Raw genomic sequence first — 15,326 nt, forward strand, 5'->3', positions numbered from 1 at the left:
GCTTTTGCATAACACAGTTCCCAAAACAGATCTCATCTGCAGTTAAACTTGGGCCAGAATGAAGACATTCCTTCCCATCTATGGGAAATAAGGGAGATTATTAATTTCACTTCTCATAACAGAAGAGCAGAAGTCATAGTAAGAAGGCCCCAGAATAAAAAGTCAGGCAATAAAAAGAAGCACCAAAGTCTGAAAAGATTTGTACCAATACCACGTGTCTTTCCAGTTGTCCCACTACCAAGCAGCCTTCAAAACGGGGCATTTTCTTCTTTCAGTGCAACTCCAGTCCCCATTAACAGGAACTGTGTGCGTCAGCACAAACCTCCGTTTCACCCAGCAGCATGCAGGAACTGAAAAATGAGCATCGTATTCTAGTGACCTTCATAGTCATATACAACAGCGAACTATTCTTGTCCATTCAGCGCATTCATTTATAACAAGTCCCCCTGTTTCATTAAATTACCCTCATTGGTCCCAAGTAGACTCTAGATTTGCAGTAAAGATAAAAGAGCACTGGAGCAGACCTCTGACACAGCACAGCAGCTCTGTCACTGTCCCACCACCTAGTTTACATCTGCCCAAGCCTTGCAATGCTCAGCCACTCCTGTCGCTGCCAGGGGAAGGGGCCGAGCACATATAGGCATTGCCCTCCCTAAGTAGCAGGCGCCCATCCCTACCATCCCCTCCAGCAGCAAAGGAGCAGCAAGCCCAGCTTCTTGCTGCTCTGCCTCTCGCTTTGCCTTTTCAGTAACAGCAACAGGCTAGCTCCTACCGGGCATCTATCCCTCATAGCCTTGGGGCAGCAAAATTCAGAGGACCAGAGCTGGGTAAAAACATCAAAACACAGAGATGCTCCCTGCCCCCTGCCAACTGAGTGGGTCTCCTCCTCGGGCACTGCCAATGCTCATATCTCACGTCTTGGGAGAGCCAGGTTGGACTCAAGACAGGAATATCTTAATGCAGGATCATTAAGACAGTAAACTAACAGTAAGAAAAGGGGAGAAGGGGTGCCTAGCAAGCTCCCTCCGAATCCTACTACTAAAGGAACCCCCCACCTCGCCCCAAAAAACTCACAAACAGTTTGCTGTTGGATTATCAAACTGAATCACCTCACTGAGGCGTCATATAAATGACAGGACTGCAGAGCTCAGAGTGAAAGGGACCAAGGCCACCCCTTCCAGCAGCAGGCTATGAAATCAGTTCAACCATGTCACAAATCCCAAATCCAAAGGTCGGTGTCGTCAAGTACTGGGCAGTACTTCCCTACATCACAGAAGCACTGCAATACACTCAGATACTATGGAAACGTTAACCTCTATTTCCTAAAGATTTATAAAGCACAGAAACAGGGGAAGGTGACAGAAGAGCTCGGGTATAAACTCTCCCTCCCCAAAAGGTTCCACATAAACATACAAATAGCCCGTACACAGTATGAGTTAACACAGCACTCCCTCAATACGCACACAACAGCTTTTGGTAAACAGGCTAAGAATAGGTACAGGGACAACAAAGCGTCCAAGCGAGACACCCCTGCAAAGCAGCATTAAGCTCGCAAGAAACATTCACAACACTGCTTTTGCTTTAATCAGTTTTAAGAAGAGGAAATTCACTTTGATTCTTTATATAATACCTACTCTATTACATTTGTCAAACAGCTGCCACTTTCTGTCCCAGATATAGCTGCTTTCAGTGGTAACCAAAAGCATCGCCCTGTCTGCGCATGTATTATAGATCAGAGATGCATATTAAAACAGACTCGCGATCTGTCTAGAGATTACATGTCACTCCTTCCAAGTCAATGGAATTATACAGAGACACAAGTCGGTGCAAAGCCTGGGTCGTACTTGCATAAACTACTCCGGAAGATGCTCTGGGCCCTGCTGCCTGAGAAATGTCGTCTGAAACGCAAGCTCAGAAAGATAGATATTCAACTGATGCAAAAACATCTTCTTCCCTGACATCTCCTTTGACAAGGAAGAAATAATTGTGTTGCTTGGCCTTTCTAATCAAAATCGTCATTGTCCCAGCAATGTAAAAGTCATTTCCAGAGAAAGAGCAGGTCTGATTCGTGAGGGGCAGGGGGGAAATTAGCTTCTGTACAAAAGCCTTGAGATACCTGCCAGCTCCAGCTCAATCGTTACTCCTAACTAACTACACCCTTGAGACACTTGCAAAAGGCTTGGTGCTATTCATCACTGCCACAAAGTAAAAACAAAGTCAGAAGACCCTGGAGGCAAACATAAGAAACCAACTGCAAGATTTCTTTGAATCTTTTTATTATTATTTTCATTAGATCTTAATTTTTGTTAAGAATTCTAAGATTAACATCAACAATAACACTTTGCAGATGTTACTGATTTACAGCTTTCCCTTGAAGAAAGGTAGCCTCAAACCTGTTTTATAGGTAAGAGGCATAAGAAGTTTGCAGACTACGACAGAGCCCAACAGCAAAAAACCAAAGAGCTTCTGGGTCCATCAAATCCTACCTGCTCTGCTAGAAAGGAGCCACGTCAGAATCAACTCTATGTTCTGCTTTTAGTAAGATCAAGGAAATAAGAACCACCCAGAACTTTTTTTACAAGATCATTACAAGGACAGCTCTTGCCTTTCGCCAGGTCCTTGGTTTTGTTTCCTGATGCACGGTTGAGAACCTGCAAGGAAAGGCTTAACAACAGCTAATTGTCAGACGCCACAGTAATTAGTGGCAACTTTCCAATGCATCCATCTCTGGCTGGTTTTCCGATAGCTGGCTCCTCCTCAATCCCCACATTAAAATGAAGGTACACGAGGTAGGCGGCAGATTCATTTACAAGTACCAAGGTCTTCCCAGGAGAGATGCCTAAGGAAAGAAATATCTTACCTAAACAACGCACGGGTTGGTTTTTTTCCTTCCCATTTGCTGTGGGACTGCTATCTCTATTAACAATCTGAGAATGATGTTAACCTATTCACTGACATATATTATTAGATGTACAATGCATTTCTGGGAGTCAATGGGCTCCTGTATCGCATGTTATCTCTGGCCAGTGAATTACCTCTAAATGAGGAAGACAGGATCATACTGTCCTGTCTTCTGCCCACCTGCTGGTTACACCTCACGGCTTTGATGTTACTACTCTACTTATATCAAAGGTTTCCGGCCTATTTTATTTGCAGACCCTTACAAGTTTCCCTGCAGACACAAAGGCTCCCAATAGCGAATTCAGGACTGCTTTGCTTAGACTTTACAGACCCCTTAGAAAGAGGCTCACACCACTGCTCTATATATTTAGGCTCTGCTCTCAACTCCGAGGCTCCCCACTTGTTTGGCAGCTCTTCTTGTCACAAGCTCCAACGCTTTCATGCCAACCTTTTCCAGGTATCATCTGCATGTCAGCAGTACTCCACAGCATATACTCCACTCAACACCAACACAATCCAGAACACATCACTTCCCACTAAGTGCCTACACAGAGCAGACCTGCAATATAATTACTTCCTCATGTCCGTAATAGAAACACTAAAAGACAGGTACAAATTTCATCCCGACGCACTCCTGCATTACATACGATGCAGAGGCATTTAATCAAGGGAGGAAAAGAAAAAGAAGTCTTTCCCACGTTCAGTGACATGCTTAATTCCATCACATTCAAATCTGGACCCAGAAGGTGGGGTACATACAGGATGGGGAAAAGAAAAGCTTATCTTCACACTGAAAATTGAGACTTGTTGATGGGACAACATAATGGAGGGTGTTGATGGTTTTAATTGTACTGCCTTCATATAAGCAGAGGACGCAATTTCCACATTAAGTTGCCAAACCTGAATTCATCGTCTATTTGACTGGAGTTAGAAAGAATTCAACCTGTTGAGAGGTGTTCCTTAAGGAAGACAACACATGCAATTTATTTCCTGCTCCATAGCGTTTTGGCTTTCAAATAAATATAATTCACTTCCAAGTGAATTCATAGATGACCAAAATATTGGCATAGATTTGAGATGACTACATAGCTCCACAATCCTTTCATGTTACACAGAAGGGCTAGCACAAAACAGTAAGCTCATCCTACAGAGTCAGATGTCAGAATATACACTTCAGCACAGCAACACTCATACCAAAACACAACAGGAACGGAAACAAACCTCAGGCTACCTGCACTGCCACTATCCCTAAGAAGAAAGTCAGACAAGAAGATACCTGGAAGTATTTTGAATCATAAACGAAAGCATTTTATGAAACAAGACAGCTAAAAGGCTAAGCAGCTGGAAACTGTACATAAAAAAGGAAATAAAAATGTTACTTGTGGGAAACGTTATTAGCATTTTGTATTAGAAGAAACTTAAGAGTGTTTCTTAATGTTCGTGAGTTAATCCCATGTTCTGATACTACTCTCAGGCAGCCATTTGCATTAGAAGAATGACACACTTTCTTAATGCGCCAAAATTCACGGGTAAGGGGGAGGGCAGGGGACAGGCAGAGAAAACACACACTCCCAATTCCAGGCAACGAGATCCCAACCATTTAAGAAGCTGACTGTAGGGGCAGAAATTCTGAGACTCATTAAAACACGCGCCTTAAAAAAAACCCTTTAAATCCATTAGTGGGTACAGATTATCTGTTGGTTTGGAGTTTTAGGATTCCCTCCCCCCCAAACATAAAGGATTGATTTGCTTGATTTCTGAGTCTCGACTTTCTGTATTTCACTTGATTTTATCAATGAGGGACAGGTCACTTTGTAGTGTTATGGGTTACATCAACATAGCCCTGAGAAACCAATGTCCACTCACCACAAGTTAACAGGGGCAGATGCCAGCAGAGGGAGCACAGCACACCTACACACTTCTTATATGAAAGACTGGATATCTTAAACTTCCTCAGCAAACGCTAAATTAAAAAAAAATAAAGATATTGGAACTTGCTTTAAAATTGCTATAGTCCTGTAAGGAATGTCCAGCAAGTCAAGGCAGAAGCTACAAAATGTCCTTTCAAATCCATTTGTGATAGATTAGTCAGTCCTCTAAACTGCTCTTGCTGGTAACAGACATCAATTAACAAATAGCAATGATTTCACAAAAATGGGATTTCAATTTGCACTTCAAAACTGGCCCTGCAACTGCTGCGTAATAACATCAATTTACCTGGTCGGCCAGCGCTCAAGGCTTCCTACGCCCAGGCAATCCAGGGATTGATTAGCTGTAAGCCATGGAGCTGTACATGCTTCTGTCTTTATCCTTCCTAAGAAACCCCAAAACCTCAAATTGGCTTTGCACCTCTTCTCAGGGAAGATCCACCAACATCATTTGCATCTGACAAACAGCTGTCTAAGCTGCAGGAGCCAAACTCAACCACAACAATCCCCAGTAAACAGTACTTCCAAGTATTCTCCAAGAAGAAAACTACGGGCTCTTTGCTTTTGAGGATATGTCTAAATTGCAACCACAGAACTGCAAGCACACTCATGCTAGCTGTAGCCCAGCAAGCACAGCCTGTGTCAGCACAGGTTATATGAGACAACTGGAAGTCCCAGCTGTGTCCCCCAAATCCCATGTGAATGCTTCCCCTACTGCCTAGCCACATACTAGCAGAGATATGCCTATCTGTACTGAAATGGCGCATATCTAAATATGCCTATGAGTATCGCTTGCCTTTTTCAGAAGTAAGCAAACAAAATCCCCACATATTTTGCCTGCTGGGTGGTTAAGACATCGGAATTCCAGTCTGGGTTAGGATTCGTTCATTACAGTAACAGCAAAAATTCCACCCTGGGTTAAAACCCCAGAGTCAGGACCTGCTTCAAAATGTTCACAGTCTGTTCCTACACAAAAAGGGGTGTTTAGCACAGATCACAGGTAGAGAAGTGAGACAACAAGCACTGGGAAAACCTATCTGCTGATGAGGAGATGGGATCCAATGATCAGGAGGTCCCTTCCAGTTCTGTATTTTTGTGGGGTTTCCAAAGCAGAAAAATTGCCTCTGGACTAGGAATCAATTCACATTCAACTGCTGTGATCTTGGCTTCAAACAACTAGCGTATGTGGTTAGCTGCATTTCCCACCCCGGTGAAATCATTATTGTGGGCACGGGGAGGAATGCCCTGGGAAAACAGGCAAGGCAACTGGGAGAGGTGATAGGAGTCAAACAGCAAGGAGAAAAATCAGGCAGCAGAGACTGAAAGGAAAAAAGAAAAAATACACACAGCCAGAAGCAAATGCTAAAAACTTAAGTTGATGGTATCACGGCATTTCAAGACATAACAGTCATGGAAAGCAGACTCAAGATGGGCTCTGACTCCACATATGCAAGCAAGCCCTGGGAATGCATCAACAACATTCAACTCCTCAGCTGAACAGTCCTAGAGATCCACGCTACAAATATTCAAGAGAAGATGATGATGATGATGATGATCTTCCCCATCCCATCTTAAGAGCACACAAACAGCCCTCCAATTTTGCCATGTATCATTGAGAAACAGTCTAAGTGAAGGCAATTCAACAATCATGTTTTTCTTGTTTTGGCTATTTGCTGCTTTTGCTCTGACTTGACAACTGCCAAAATCCGTCCTCACATGCAAATAAACATGAGAGCTAACAGTCTCCACTTGAAAAATTAGAGAATTTCAGAAAACTATTTTGGACTTCCCTTCTGCAGCAAGACAGCAAGAAGTTCAAGAGCTGTCTGTACCACAGCTAAGCTGCCAGAAGAATTTGGCTGTACCGTGCTCAAATGAAGACAGTCAACTACCCCAGCTCCAGAATCTCTTAACACTGAGCTGAACCGATGCAAACTCCTGTTTCTGGAATGAAAACCTGAAAAGAAGAGGCATCCCAAAGCCGTGAGTGAACAGAGATAAAGCTACATGTAACGACGGAACTCTCAGATGGTACACAAAGTTAAGGGATTTGTTGGGGCGAGAACACTTCTCCCTCCATCACCACATAACCAGACTGTGGTTCATTTCTGATGCTACTTCTGCTTAGATACCAGTTTCGGATTACTCATTACTTGATAAAACCCAACAACGTACAAAACACACTCCGTATTCCAAGAACTTTACCATCTTAAATATAATAGAAACACTGATCAAAATACATTTGTAACATCTGTTTTGGACTTTGACATCTGACATATATAAATTTCTCCGCGAAAACAGAAATATCTGTAAGATAATCACCTGCATGTGACACCCCTTTCAGGAAACAAAGTTATTTAATCTTCTTTATACAGATGTTAGACTTGCAGCACGGAAACCCAGACATTTTAAAGCCAAGCTATCATATCGGGATATCAACACACACAATTTCTCAGGCACGTGCATAAGCAACAAGAGATCAGAAACCAGTCAATGAGACTCTCAGTGTTTGAATTTTAACACACACAGCAACAGAACAGCATATCTAGAATGCTTCTCAGCATCTTTGTGAATCCTTAATACCATTTTAACCATCTCCAGCTCCTCCAGGCTCCAGACTGTTTGGTTTTGGACCGGTATAACGGGGTGTTAGGCAGTCAGCAGCAATGTATTAGCCCCACGCCGGTAAAATTTTTATTTGAGGAAAGACCCCTACGTTTTTGAGCAAGAAGAGACCTCATGTGGGGAAAACAGCTGGGGAAAAAAAAAAAAAAACCAACACGAACCTCAACTTCAGCAAACAATTCACAGGAGCGCAATACGAGCGTATCAGAAAGGCTGAGAAGCCCAGAGACAACATCCTTGCCGTTTCTGTCCTCACCATCTCGCAACGCAAAACCCCAGCGAGAGCAACAGTGAGCACGCACCGATCCGGGGGAACTCGCTGCCACAGAGGCAGCGGCGAGTGCGAGGGCTTTGTCAAGTTTCCAAGACACGGGACAACCCTGCGAGACGGCAACAAGCGCGTCGGGGTCACCGCTTTTGGCGGCCGTCGAAGCCGGACTGGGTGCTAGGCCTCAAGCCCCCACACCGAAACCTTCCTCAGAGTGGGAGGAATGGGACTGTGCCGGCCATGGGAGAGGCGACGTCCCCCCGAAGTGCAGGAGATGCCGCAGGCAGCCAGGGGAGATGGGACGAGGGGGTCTCGGGGCTGTTTTGCACCCCAGCCCCTCGCAGAGTTAGTTGAAAGAGGCGGGAGGGAGGGCAGGGGGGCAGGCGGGAAGGCTGGAGCCTGTCAGCAGCGCCTGGGCACCAGATGCCGTCACAGCCCTCCCGCCATGAGGGTCTCCAGCCATGTGGGACACCCCCCCCCCAGTGTCCCTCGCCCTGTGAGACCCCCATAATGTCCCTCACCCTGTGAGGGCCCCCCCCCTCAGTGTCCTTAGCCCTGAGGGACCCCCCTACCGTGTCCCCAGCCTTGAGGGACGCTGCCCCCCCCCCCCGGCCTGCCCCTCAGGGACGCCCCAGCCGGGCCTCCCACCCCCCCGCGCCGCCTCAGGGGGCTTCCTCCGGACTGTACCACTCCCGCCACTCACCCAGCCCCACGGGCTCCCCCGGGGGTGGCGGCAGGGGGGTGTGCTACGGCCGCGAGTCGCTCTTCCCTCCCCTCACCCCCCCCCCCCCGTACGTGGTACGGTCCACCCTACCTCTTGGCGCCCTCACTTCACCCTCCTGACGGAGCCGCGGTCCCGGCGCCCGCTGCGCCGCCCTCCGCGAGTGGCTGGGGGGGGAGCCATAGCCGCTGCCTTGTCTTCCCCTCCGTCCGCCCTCCCCTGCTCCCCCCCCCCCCCGGTCCGGACACAGTTGGTTTGTTCCGAGAAGCCGGCCGGTCTTCTCCCCTAAACCGCTGGATCTCGCACGTCTTCGGCCATTTCCGACCGAACCGGCGGAAGTTGCCGAAGTGGTGGCGGAACTTAACGGCCTTAACCGAAGGGTGGGCGGAGATAGCCGAACCGGTGGCGGAGCTAGCCGAAGGGCTGAAGGGGCGGGGAGCAGAAACGCGGAGGAGGAGACTCTTGGCTCCGGAACCTGCCGAGAATAGCCGAAGCTCCCCAGCTCTGCTCCGTCTCCAGCGCGGAGAGAAAGGGCCCAAATTGGCAAGGGCTCACACGGTTACCACCCGCCCTCCCCTGGTTCTGAGGAAGGGAGTAGGGCGGCAAATCGAAGGGGAGCTCTGTCCCTTTAAATGGTGGAGGAGGCGGAGCAGCTGCTCCCTCCCCTCCGAGAGCCCGCCCACCTGCCACTGCGCATGCGCACTGGGCGGAGGCGCTTTTCCCGCTTAAAAGTAGGCACGTGCACAGCTACCCCTTTCCCCCCCTCCTCACTGAGGAGCCGCCATGAGGAGCTGCCGTCCCCTCAGCGCCCGACACCGCCTCGCAGGGGCACCTGCGCCCCAGCCCTTTAGCCACGGCAGCCCTGTCTTTCCCCAGCTGTCCCCCAGCACCCCTGTGAGGCTGGGAGTGCACCCATGGAGCTCAGTCACGCCTCAGCCATGTGGGTCAAACCACCGCGGTGACTGCAAGGTTGCTACTGATCCCCGAGAGAGACATCCCGGTGACTCCTGGCAAAAGGTGTTATGAAAACAACTATATTGTGGGAAGCTGATCTAAAGACATAAAGATACTGACTGCTGAGCCTGCTGACAGGTACTAAAACACTACTACAGATTTGAATTTGTTACAAAATTACATCAAGATCCAACATGAAGGGTTTGCAGTAACAGCACAAATTACCACTCATTCTGGACAAAGTACTTTTAAATACTAGAGTGGTGTTAAATGTCATTAGTGGTTAAATGTTGTTAAGTCACAGCAGCTATGTAAAACTTAGGGCAACAAGTACCGAACATACCATGCAACAGATGGTGACTGAAGCAAAAGGAAAAAAAAAAAGCAATGCAGAAATAAAGGGAGGGGAAAAAAAAGGCAAGTAATGGTGCCAGCATCTTCTCACAACAAAGCCAAGTCATAGAATCATAATCATAGAATCACAGAATGGTTTGGGTTGGAAGGGACCTTAAAGCCCATCTAGTTCCAACCCCCCTGCCATGGGCAGGGACACCTTCCACTAGACCAGCTTGCTCAAAGCCCCATCCAGCCCGGCCTTGAACACTGCCAGGGATGGGGCATCCACAGCCTCTCTGGGCAACCTGTGCCAGTGCCTCACCACCCTCACAGTGAAGAACTTCTTCCTTACATCTCATCTAAATCTCCCCTCTTTCAGTTCAAAGCCATTACTCGTCCTATCACTACATGCCCTTGTGAAAAGTCCCTCTCCGGCTTTCTTGTAGGCCCCTTTAGGTACTGGCAGGCTGCTATAAGGTCTCCCTGGATCCTTCTCTTCTCCAGGCTGAACAACCCCAACTCTCTCAGCCTGTCCTCATAGCAGAGGTGCTCCAGCCCTCTGATCATCTTCGTGGCCCTCCTCTGGACTCGCTCCAACAGGTCCATGTCCTTCTTATGTTGGGGGCCCAGAGCTGAATGCAGTACTCCAGGTGGGGCCTCACCAGAGCGGAGTAGAGGGAGAAGTGAAACAGGTTCGGTACTCTGCTTCATTGCTTTATGCACTTTATTTTATATTTTAGGGGCCCCATGAAAGGCATTCATATCTATAGGAATCAAATCTCACCCCAAAGCACAAACTGACAACTTTTGGGGGATTAGAGAATTTTTACAGGAAGAAACGGGGTTTTATCTCTGTAGGAGTGGAGAGGGTGGCAACTGTAGTGTGTCTCTGGCCACAAAGCTCCAGGAATCTCAGCTTTAATAAAACATGAGCACTTCAAAACTGCAAGAAACCACTTTTCCACCGCTCTGCACTTTGTAACAGTCAGTTACACATGTGTAAAGAATGCAAGGAGAAACTAGCTTTTATGCCGAGATGAAAAAACGGTGGGGGATAAGGTGGGGGGCACAGGTCTACCCTTTGATAAACAATACAAAATCCAATCTCACAAGCAGGGAACGTGGTGTACTGAAGGGCAGGAATAGGTACTGCAGGTTCAAAGGCTCTAAGAAACAATACTTTATATTTTTCAGGAAAAATAAGACAGACTATGACTGCATTGCACAGTATAAAGACAAAATTAACATCCGAATCATTGAACACACCCACGTTGTCCTAGCACACACATCTGTTCCCACTCTGCCACGGCCTGAGATTTTGCTGTTCCACCCTGCTCTACCTGGAGCTCTGCGTGAGGAAATGGGGAGACAATAAATTCCCTTCAGGACCTCGCTGAGGAAGAAATACAAACGGAGAATGTGCACTTCAGGACACAACTCAAGAGAACAATTCTTCTCCCAACTCCCAAAAGAAAACAAGCTTTCAGGATCAGCAGCCAGTCTGGCAAGTCTTTCTTTCAGAAAGTGCTATCAAGGCTATTGCACATTATATTGACGAAGACATCTTCAGAGTTAATCCCCTTCTCCGTGTACCTACCCTTCTTATTCTGATGTAATAGGAGATCAGTATTAAAGGGGAGTTTTCAGTTTCCCTTCCACCAAGCCAAAAATCCACTGCTCAACTGCCTTCTGTATATCCCAACAGAAAAATCACCGTGTTCAAATATCCTCATTTTCCACCCTTTCTGCTATCTGTGCTTTTGTTTTCTCATATACAGTATCCAAGAACACACGTAAAATTTTTGCGTCAGAAGTGGATGCTAATGGGCAGAGTCTATAACCTATGATGAATAATAGTTTAAACAAGAAAATAAGTTGCATAGAAAGTTGCTTGACTCCTTTCCTAGCGAGGAGAAGCCTTTTCCTCGTACCAGCTTCTCAGCCTGGTTTCCCAAAGGAATAAGCCTTAATGCACAGTGCCAACTGACTGCACAGTGCCAGTCCTTTTGTTAAAGACTTTGAAAGTCCTTGGCGACTTTTAGTTGAATCTGACAGAGGGGCAGAGGGTTAACGGCAAGGACAAGAAGGAGGGAGGTTTGGGGATGGTGAGAAAGGGAAATGGGGTGAGGGCCTGTGATGGCACACGCCCTAGGAGACAGAAGAAATGGTGGCAGTCAGAGGCTATAGGGAAAAGACAAAATCTAAGAAAAACTGGCTTCATGAGTCCCACTGCTCACAGAACAACTTATTTAGACACCTCTGCATGATTTCACGCTGGGAACCTCCCTTATATTACCTTTTAAGTAGCTCTACAGTTGGCAGCTGCAACTGAATACAGTGAATGCCATCACACCTTTGTGTCCTCCTCTTCTCTACTTGAAATGGTCCCCACTTTACCTCTTTTCCTTACCCGCACTGAATTCCCTCTTCCTCATCCCACTTACTCGTAAGCATTTCTCGCATCCAACATGCTGGTGTCTCCAATCTGCTATAAATTACATCGAGTCATTTCAAGCAGGTATTAAGGAGTTTCAGAGCCAGCTAATGCACATTTCCATGGCACGCTTCCATGGCCTGAAATAAACCTCAAAAAAACATCCATCACTCCTCAAGGGAGCAACAATCTAAGGGGAGGACCCTGAACTTTTATCTTTTCCCTGCTGCAGTCCTTTTGGTAAATCTTTTTTAACCTCTTTCTCCTCCCTTCCACAGGAGACAGTACCAAGGCCGGACCATCTGCGGATTTTACAAGTTTCATGGAATGTTTTTAGACCGCACTCTTAACCTCAGACACTCCTATCAGATTTCATAGGATTCAGTCACTTTTTAGCCCCAGGGTGCTGTAGGTGCTAAATAGATAATACACATCTCTCAGGCACTATGGAACGACTACACAGCAAAGCTCAATTTTTAATCCTGCTGAGACTCTGACTGCTTTCGGCCATCAGGTATCCTACGGTATGCTTCACAAGAGAGGAAATGTTAATCTGGAATGCTGGCCAAATTCCAGTTTAGGTAATTACATTCTGACAATTTACATTCTCCCTGCAGTTTTTAATGGATATGGATATTTTTTTTTCTCCTCACTTTATGTCATAAAAGCAGGGGCCTGGTCCTGCTCCTGCTGTTAGAGCAGCTGCCAGGCTTTGCAGCATAAGCAGCTGCATTTCAGTGGTAGGTGAAGGCATCTTGGTACGTTTAAATAAAACACTTTGAAGACCCCATGGGCACAAGAAGCACTGTAACCGTACACCCTACTGCTGGCCATAAAGCATAGCAAGGGCTAGAGCATGAAGTGAAACACTCAGTGGCAATATCTATGTTGGGAAAGGAAAAGTTAGCGTAAGAATGGACACATGGACATAAAGACTTTTCCCTCCCAAACGCTAATTCTAGTTTGGAGCCAGTGCAGCCCCAGCTGGGATCCAAAGAGCAAATACAATGAACTATCAGCGTCCTGCACAGGGGAACCAGATCCTGATGGCAGAAGAAAGTAAGTTTATAAAAGCAGTGAAAGCTTTTGGGAAGATGCTGGGATGCTGGAGGACACTGCCTGGTAGTAAAACGGGGTGAGGAAAAGAAATGCCTGTTCCCATGTTAATGAAGGCACAGTTAGTGTTTCTTATTTTACCTAGCTGTTTGAAAGAAAAATCATGAGGCAAGAAATGGGGTAGAAGGTTTTGTTTAAGGTGGAATATGATGGATCATGCTCAGATTACGTGGAGTTGCACTGCCACACATTTGATTAAGAATAAACATTCTAGATCAATTAATTAAATGACCGTATTATGCTTTGTTTATAAAACCATACATAACCACACTATGTTATTTTCTTCATGAGAACCACAATGCCTAAAAGGGTAATTTTCATATTTCAGCAACAATAAAGTAAGTTAAGAGAGATTAGGACAGTGGTTACAAATAAACCGTGGGAGACCAGATGGCTCGAAGGATGGGTAGAGAGACATGTAGCTTTCCCTCCTCCCCCAATATCTCCCAAATCATTAGCAACCGAAGGCTGTTACTAGCACTGGGTGAATATTTTTCACAAGTAATTTGTTGACCAAAATGTAGTTTTCCCCATCCTCAAAACTACCAGCAAACCAATTTCAGTATGACAAGTCACTCCAGGCTTTGGTGGAGCTAGACACAGTGCGAGCGGGTGAAGGTAGAGCGGGTTTTCATCCCCTTGTGTCTATAACCACTCACAGCAATTCTACAGCAATTCTGTGAACCCAGCCCTCACCTCCTTTGCATTTTTATAGTTACTTAAAAAATGAAATGCGTTGAGTCACGCAGAGTCATTTTGTGTGTGTATATCGAGCCTAACCAGGTACATTAACAGCAAGCTGTTACCAGCAGCAGCCTTCATGACGGTGGTACCCCAAGAACAGAGAGATGTCGCACACAAGCCACTACGTGGGTGGCTTCGTGGCAAAGGAGCTAAATAACCAACCGAGCTACTTTCTCAATCCTACAGAGTGTCGTTGCTCTCCCATCCTCACCTGGGCCCTTGCAGGATGTACAGTAGAGAGAGTGAATGTGTCTGTCTGTGCTATTTTTGCTTTGTTTTTTTAGCTAAACTTAGCTCTGTCATTCTAAAAAAAAAAAAAAAAGATGAGTTACCCAGCATCAAAAAAATTATCATCTAAAACGTAACTAAATAAAAATTATCTACAGAAGTAATAAAAAAACCCTCCCATTAAGAGACGTCCATATTGCAATGCTCCTGGAAATTTCAGTGACTACTAAGAAAGACGCGATCCAAAGCAGGAAGCAGCAACCCAGTCTGGTGACAGCCAAGCAAAACCCTGAGTGGATCTTGGCGATGACTGAGTAACGGCACAAAATACCAGCGCTGCCTCTTTGCTTAAGGCTCCTTCCCCTTCCGAGCCCTGCTACACTAAGGAATCAGCTGCATTTCTGTAAAATTCCCTTGAATTCCTTGAGTATTACTGCTAACCATGCTTCCCCTTCATCTCAAAACAGATGCTTTGAAGTGTTCCAGAGATACCCAAGAAAGAAGACACATCCAAATACCTAGACTACCCCCAAACTCCACCCTGGAACATTTGGCGAGGTTATAAATACAGAAGCATCTGGTAACCACTGGTATGAAAAAGCTGGCAAGCAACAGCTTATTCTGTCCTACTAAATATTCCATAATTTGAACTATATTTAAACAGGAGTTAAAAAGAAACAATCGTTTCATTTGTATGTAACATAATCCCAAAACACCTCCATATTGTAACTGCAGCATAGCTTGGGCATTACACTCTTGTCTACCAAAAGCACTTTTTTTAATTAAGCATTCAGCACTGTCTCAACATAAATTAAAAGTGACTGCAAAACAAGCAGTTCAGTAAAGTACAAAAGCATCATTTGAAGCATGTGCTTTGTTGCACCAGACTACCAAACTCAAGGCTGTGAGTTTCCAGCACTTCAGCTCACCCTTGAATCCACGCACTTTGAGGGACCTTGACAGCCTGCCAGATTGCCGAGAGTGCTTGAAAAGACAGAAGACTCGGGAACGCACACTCCGCTCACAGAGACCTATGTGCTTAAGCCAGCTGTTTCACTTGTCCCTGGGTTC

The sequence above is a fragment of the Gymnogyps californianus genome, chromosome 3, assembly GCF_018139145.2.
Source record: "Gymnogyps californianus isolate 813 chromosome 3, ASM1813914v2, whole genome shotgun sequence".
Lineage (NCBI taxonomy): Eukaryota > Metazoa > Chordata > Aves > Accipitriformes > Cathartidae > Gymnogyps > Gymnogyps californianus.